The sequence below is a fragment of the Euprymna scolopes genome, chromosome 13, assembly GCF_053919585.1.
Source record: "Euprymna scolopes isolate OS-2025 chromosome 13, ASM5391958v1, whole genome shotgun sequence".
NCBI classification, from domain to species: Eukaryota; Metazoa; Mollusca; class Cephalopoda; order Sepiida; family Sepiolidae; genus Euprymna; species Euprymna scolopes.
This window is the reverse complement of record NC_136494.1, coordinates 7990713-7997264: the sequence shown is the minus strand read 5'-3', so window position 1 is coordinate 7997264 and position 6552 is coordinate 7990713. Positions and strand designations below refer to the sequence as shown.

Sequence of the window (6552 nt, the reverse complement as noted above, 5' to 3'; positions counted from 1 at the left end):
AAAAGTGGTAGTAGGCAGGTAGGGTCGAACAACGTACCCTGAAGGAGGAAAAGAACGTGAAAAAAAAGTGACGTGTGAAATCACGTAGGTTTAAATTAAGACTAGACAATCGAAAAGAGGGCCGGGGTGAAAATATCGGCGAAATAAGCGACACCTTCCTGTAGAGAAATGTCGAGTTGAGGGCGAAGGATTTAATGTTTTTGGCACATTTTTTTATATTTGTCGTTCGAAGGGTCGAGCTTCAGAGTGATATCGATCTCGTGAAAATCCGTCGCCTCTGTTGAAAGTTTTTGCGAGACATCCATACATAAATTTAAACAGACAGGTGAGGTTTACGATGGGCGTGCAATAAGTAATGCTCCTGACCCACTTCCAGTTGTCTGCTCTAGCTGAAATTTTGCATGTGCAATGATTTATATCTCTACGGGTTATGTGGCAAATTACAGCTCTGAACTAATTGGGGTTTCTGTTTTGCAGGTGTTTGAACTGAGTCAGGTGTGAAATGGAGCCTGTTTAATGTCGAGCAGTGATCCGGTTTTTGTATTTGAAAGCACGCACACCACAGGAGACTTTTGATGAAATGAAAGAAACTTATGGTGATAATGGCCCATCATATGACCTTGTAAAATGCTGGCACCGTGAATTCAAACGTGGCTGGAAGTCTGTGGAAACAGCTCATAGACCTGGTCGCCCCCTTCTGCCATTGATGAGGCATCTGTCCGTCAAGTTGAGGCTGCCATTTTGGAAGATCAGCGCATTACTATTCGCCAAATAGTCCAAGACGTCAAGATTAGTACAGGTTCTGTGAAAACTATCATTCATGACCATTTGCATATGCATAACGTGTCTGTCAGATGGATTCCCAGGTTGATCACACCATTCCAGAAGCAAGAACGCGTCGAGTGCTCGAGGATCAATTTGGAGACGTGCCAAGAAGATGAGTCAAAGTTTTTCAAAAGACTGATTACACAGGATGAAACCTAGGTCCATCACTATGATCCACAGACCAAAGCCCAGTCAATGCAATGGAAGCGCTTGGACTCACTACCTCCAAAGAAGGCAGGGGTGCAGCCCTCCGCTGGCAAGATCATGCTCACAGTCTTCTGGGACCAGGACCGACTAGTGATGACAGATTTTCTGGAAAAGGGTACCACAATTAAAGGAGCCTATTATGCTTCACTTTTGAGGAAATTAAGAAAGCTATCAAAATCAAGAGACGGGGCAAGATCAGCAAAGGTACCCTCCTCCTGCAGGACAACGCACCGGTCTACAACTCGCATATCGCTAGATCAGATGCACGGGCGTGTGGTTATTAAATCCTTCCCATCCTCCCTACTCTGCTAACCTTGCACCCTCTGACTTTCAACTCTTCCAAGCCATGAATTTTTTTTTGAAAGGAAAGCGTTTACCAGATGATGCAGTCTTGATTTCTGAAGTCACGTCATTGTTGGAGGACCAACCTGGGGTGTTCTATAAAAGCAGTCTCCAGAGCTGCATCAAACGATGAGAGAAATGCATAACTCTGGGTGGTTTCTATGTAGAGAAAAACTAATAACTGTGCCACGTTTCGTTGCTCTACTACTATGGGAAGTGAGTCAGGGGCATAACTTTTTGCACGCCCCTCGTATATTATAGATAAATCATCATAATATTGTATATTATATTATTAAAATATCTAAGTAATTTAAGAAACAGAATTGATAATTCACTAAAAAAATTTTAACATTGCTCACTAGAATTTTTACCGACAGACATAAGAGAAAACGGGGAAAAGAGAGAAAAAGTTACTAGATGGTTCTGGTTTCTATCTATCTCCTCTCTCTCTCTCTCTCTCTCTCTCTCTCTGTCTCTCTCTCTCTCTCTCTCTCTCTCTCTCTCTCCCTCTCTCTCTAGCTCCCCCTTTTATTTTTATTTCTCTCATGCGTTAACTACGCCGTATTATTCATTAATTGTTTTAAATTAAAGTATTTTCAAGCAATATTTTCGTCCATAGTAAAGTGGTCGATGTTGTCGTATGCTAAAAACAGATACTTCACTTTGATATTAAGCCAAAAGGCCAAGAGATGAGAGAGGGGGGAAGTGAATGAGTGTGAGAAGTAGAAAAAAATTAGACCTAGATGTTTAATTTGCTAATATTTAGTTGTACTTTTTCGGAATAGGTATCTAAACAAATTTCAGTGCTAATGGACACAATTAAGGGTCTTGTTCCAGGCCTGTTTTGTACTTGTGAGGAAACAAGTCGAATCCACTCGATGCTGTTTTCATCTCAAAATGTCATCTAGAAAACCAGATTGTTTATACTATCTGGGTACACAGATGAATAGGTCAGAATTACTTAGGATTCTGAACTGCATGAATTAACTGAGAGTTACGAGTTTTGAGACATTATGTTGAACAAAGATGTAGGCGTAGTTCAGATCAGTAATTGGCAGTAACCAAGATGGCGGCCATAATAATAACATATAAGTCTTTTGTTCTTAGTATGCGTCTAACTTCTTCACTCACGCTCTCTCTCTCTCTCTCTCTCTCTCTCTCTCTCTCTCTCTCTCTCTCCATTACTCTTTTTCCTTCTCGGTTCAAGGACGGAAGAATTTTAAATCAATTGAATTAAATGCGGCAGACGTAAAAAATTTGAAATCAAGGATAGGTTATTTTATCTGATAGTGACGCGTTCGAAATTAATGTTTCTGTTTAAATAAGCACAATTGCACTATGATACTTGACTTTTTCATTTTAAACTTAAATTCAAGCAATTATCAGCGCACAAACAGTAAAACCAGTTATATAAAATCAACAGCAGCTTCTTTGTTATAAGAGGGGTGCGTTGAAAATGAATGTTTCTGTTTCGGGCACAATTAAAGCATGATACTTGACTTTTGCATTTTAAACTTTAATGCAAACCATTATATATAAAAAATAATTTTATAAAATCAAAAGTATGTTCTCTACAGTGCAATGTTGACTACAATATATTGTGGACTAAGACAATACGAGAGATATATGAAGCTTTCTCCCGGTATACTGCGATGGGTTCCACATTAGAGCAGGCAATCAATCGATTTGATTGAAAAAAAATTTTGTTATTACATTTTCGCCCTAAACAAGGCACATTGCCACTTTGGTGTAGGGGACTACTATCAGGGGCAGCATCTTGGTTACTGCCAATTACTGATCTGAACTACGCCGCGATCTTTGTTACTGCCAACCGCATTTCATTCTTGGCCGCCATCTTGGTTACTGCCAATTACTGATCTGAACTACGCCGCCATCTTTGTTCAACATAATGTCTCAAAACTCGTAACTCTCAGTTAATTCATGCAGTTCAGAATCCTAAGTAATTCTGACCTATTCATCTGTGTACCCAGATTGTATAAAATGATCGGTTTCATCATTTCGATGAAAATAAAAAGATAGGAGTGTTAAACATTTGTTGATCATCATTTAATTTCGGGCAATGTTAGATATCTGCTAGTATTTTTATAAAAAAGAATGTCTTGTCGCGTTTGTTATGCAAGCGTTCAATTTTAGTAGAACGGTCCCCGTAGTAATGATGCTTAGAACTAAGAGTAGACGTAATCGAGGACACATCAACCCCTTGATCTAAAACAGATGTGCAGATCGTTTCGTCGTATCTAACACCTGCCGAGATGGTTGTAATGCCCAAAATATAACAATTCTTTCCAGAAACGTCCTCAAGGCACGGACAAACCAAATAAGTCTTCCTCTTATCCTATTTTTTATAATCTTTTTAAAAAAATATTTGGGACTGTTGCTAGTACTCCTAACCTTATTGGTATTACATCGATTATCTTTAAGTTCCATATTCCTTATTTATCATTTTATTATTAGTACTAACAGTAGGAAATGACGTTTCACACAACAACATAAACAACAAGAGTATAAGTGAGGTTACGATGGCTCAGTGGTTAACGACACGGACTGATAACCTGTGTGTGCCAAGTTCGAATCCAGTTAATTCCACAGAAGCAGTTTCACTTAGATAAAATTGGAATATTCATTTAATCTCTCCCGTAAGTACCCGATATCCTTCTAGAAGGAATTCTTTATGGAAAGATATCGAAGAAACGAATGCCAACAAAATCGTCCTGAATGAATGATGGTCAACAAACAATACAACAGCAACAAATAAGTAATCTACATTTTAATACGATGGTGTGTGTTATATTTTGTGTGTCTTTTTTTTTACAAAGGAGCCACCACTTATCAAGGCCCGGAGACCACTCGAGGATAAGGTTTAATGAGTGTTCAGTAGTCAATGGGAAAATATCGTAGTAATCATTAGTATTGGAAATTTGGTAAACTGGATTACTTAAGGGGACGGCTCATCAAGAATTTGTTTACATTGGACTTGTTTTTTACGTGGAGTGTGTTATATTTTGTGTGTCACGTTTGCATCTTTTTTCATCTTATCGTTTAATTGTTATGATTTCCATTTCTTATCTATACTGTTAATAAAATTCTAGATGTTTATTTATTTATGTGTGTGTATATATATACCAATAAAACTTTCGAACGAATGGACCGAATTGAAAAATTCTTTTTTACCCTGAAAGGTGTGAGTCCCTAGATTTTCTTATCTGAATATGGTTCGTAACGAACAAGCCGAGTCACACAAAAAGCCTTAATCAAGGGTTTGGGGGCCGTTTCGTTTTTGTCGAAAAAATTACCTGCCCATGTCAACGGAATTTAGCACTGTCTGTATACAGTCGCAGTAATATCTTTCGGCATACGGACAGGACTTGTGGCGCAATGGATAACGCATCTGACTACGGATCAGAAGATTCCAGGTTCGAATCCTGGCAAGTTCGTAATAATTTTATCCAACGTTTACTCATTAAAGTTGGATAAAATTATGGTTAAAAGGCTAAATAGATGTACACAGAAAATTTTTCACAAATATGGTAAAAGTCCCCAAAATGGATGTTTTTATTAGCCCTAAATGAGCTCCTGGGGCACACCCAAGAGTTATCGCGAAATATAGAGAAAAAAAATTATATAGAAATCAGTCAGTTACAACTTTTCAGAAAGTTTTATAAAAACCCAAGGCATTCATTTTAATAACCACAAAAGAGTCAATTTTAGCCATTTTAACCTGTAAGGCACCCCTAGGAGGTAACCGGAGTTTTCCCGGAAAATCCGTTCTGTTACTTTTTTACTCATATCATGTTTAATGTTTGTGCAAAATTTAAAAAAAAAATCTAAGGCGTAATTATTGAGAAAAGTGCGGACAGACGAACGGACAAGGGTGAATTTACAGGTTCATTTTCCTTTTGTCGGGGGCCGAAAAAAGCCAACAATAGAAGATTTGGATTCATTCAATATGATGATGATGACCAAAGCCTTGTATAAAAATAGGGATTTAAAATATACGAAGAGAAATTAAATAATAAAATAAATTTAAAAAATAACAAAAATAAAAAAAAAGATTCTTAAAAAGAACTATTAAAACAAAAATAAAAGCAATTAAAGAAATTATAAGATATCAGAAGAATTTGGAAAGTGTCCAAACATTAAAATCAGGAATCGCTGGAAATAGATTGCTCCGTTTTGGGGAAAGGCGGAAACGGAAATAGCAAGAAACTTGGTAGACAGAAAAGAAAAAGGTTGCGTGTTTTAAAATGAGTAAAAATATTTTAAGCGTGCAGACGAAGTTTAAAAGGAGGGGAATTAAAGTTTTAAAGTTAGGGAGGGGGTGGGATAGACAGAACATAGAGAAAAAAAGAAAAATATAGAGGGAGAGGAGGGGGAAGAAACACAGACGGTAAAAATAAACATTGAAGGAAATCACGTTGTACTTTATGGTATTACGTAACTAAAATGTTTACATACACGCACTTATATATATATATATATATATATATAGAGAGAGAGAGAGAGAGAGAGAATAAATGAGAAAACACTATGTCCACTATATTGCTCTGTAATTACATTGAGCTTAAATATATATATATATATATATATATATATATATATATATAGTCTTTGAAGTTTTTAACCTTTAAAACTATACAAAAAAATATTTTTTATCATTCGTTAGAAAACCATCTAGTCAGTAAGTCATTTAATCACCTGCAATCACTGCATCAACTCGCTCTCGAATTTACCATAATACCAATAATTTATTTTTCAAGGGATCATCAGTTGTTTACCATGAAACACTGTTTCGGGGATTTTATATATATATATATATATATATATATATATATATATATATATATATATATATATATATATATATTGAAATATATTTTATTTTCTTATAAGATATACTAATCCTAAGAAGTTTAATGTAATTACAGAACTAAATTGACCGACTTTATTTCAACTGAAAGTGCTCAACGATGATAAACGAGTTTCTTAAAGGGGCTGACATAATAATATATATAATTATAAAACCCAAATGATCTCTTAACGATGTATGTAACCCACTTTCCGGTTGCGCATGCGCGCATGTCCTGCGCACTGAAATATTGATGTTATTATTTCGAAAATATTATTTAAAATAACTTAAACTTAATACAGAAATGAACG

At 36.1% G+C, this 6552-nt stretch overlaps 1 non-coding gene across 1 annotated transcript; it reads left to right on the top strand.

Moving 5' to 3' along the window:
* The first annotated feature begins 4756 nt into the window (after window positions 1–4756).
* Window positions 4757–4829, top strand: Trnar-acg (transfer RNA arginine (anticodon ACG)). The gene has a single exon. It is a non-coding gene; the product is annotated as a tRNA-Arg (tRNA).
* Window positions 4830–6552: the final 1723 nt, after the last annotated feature.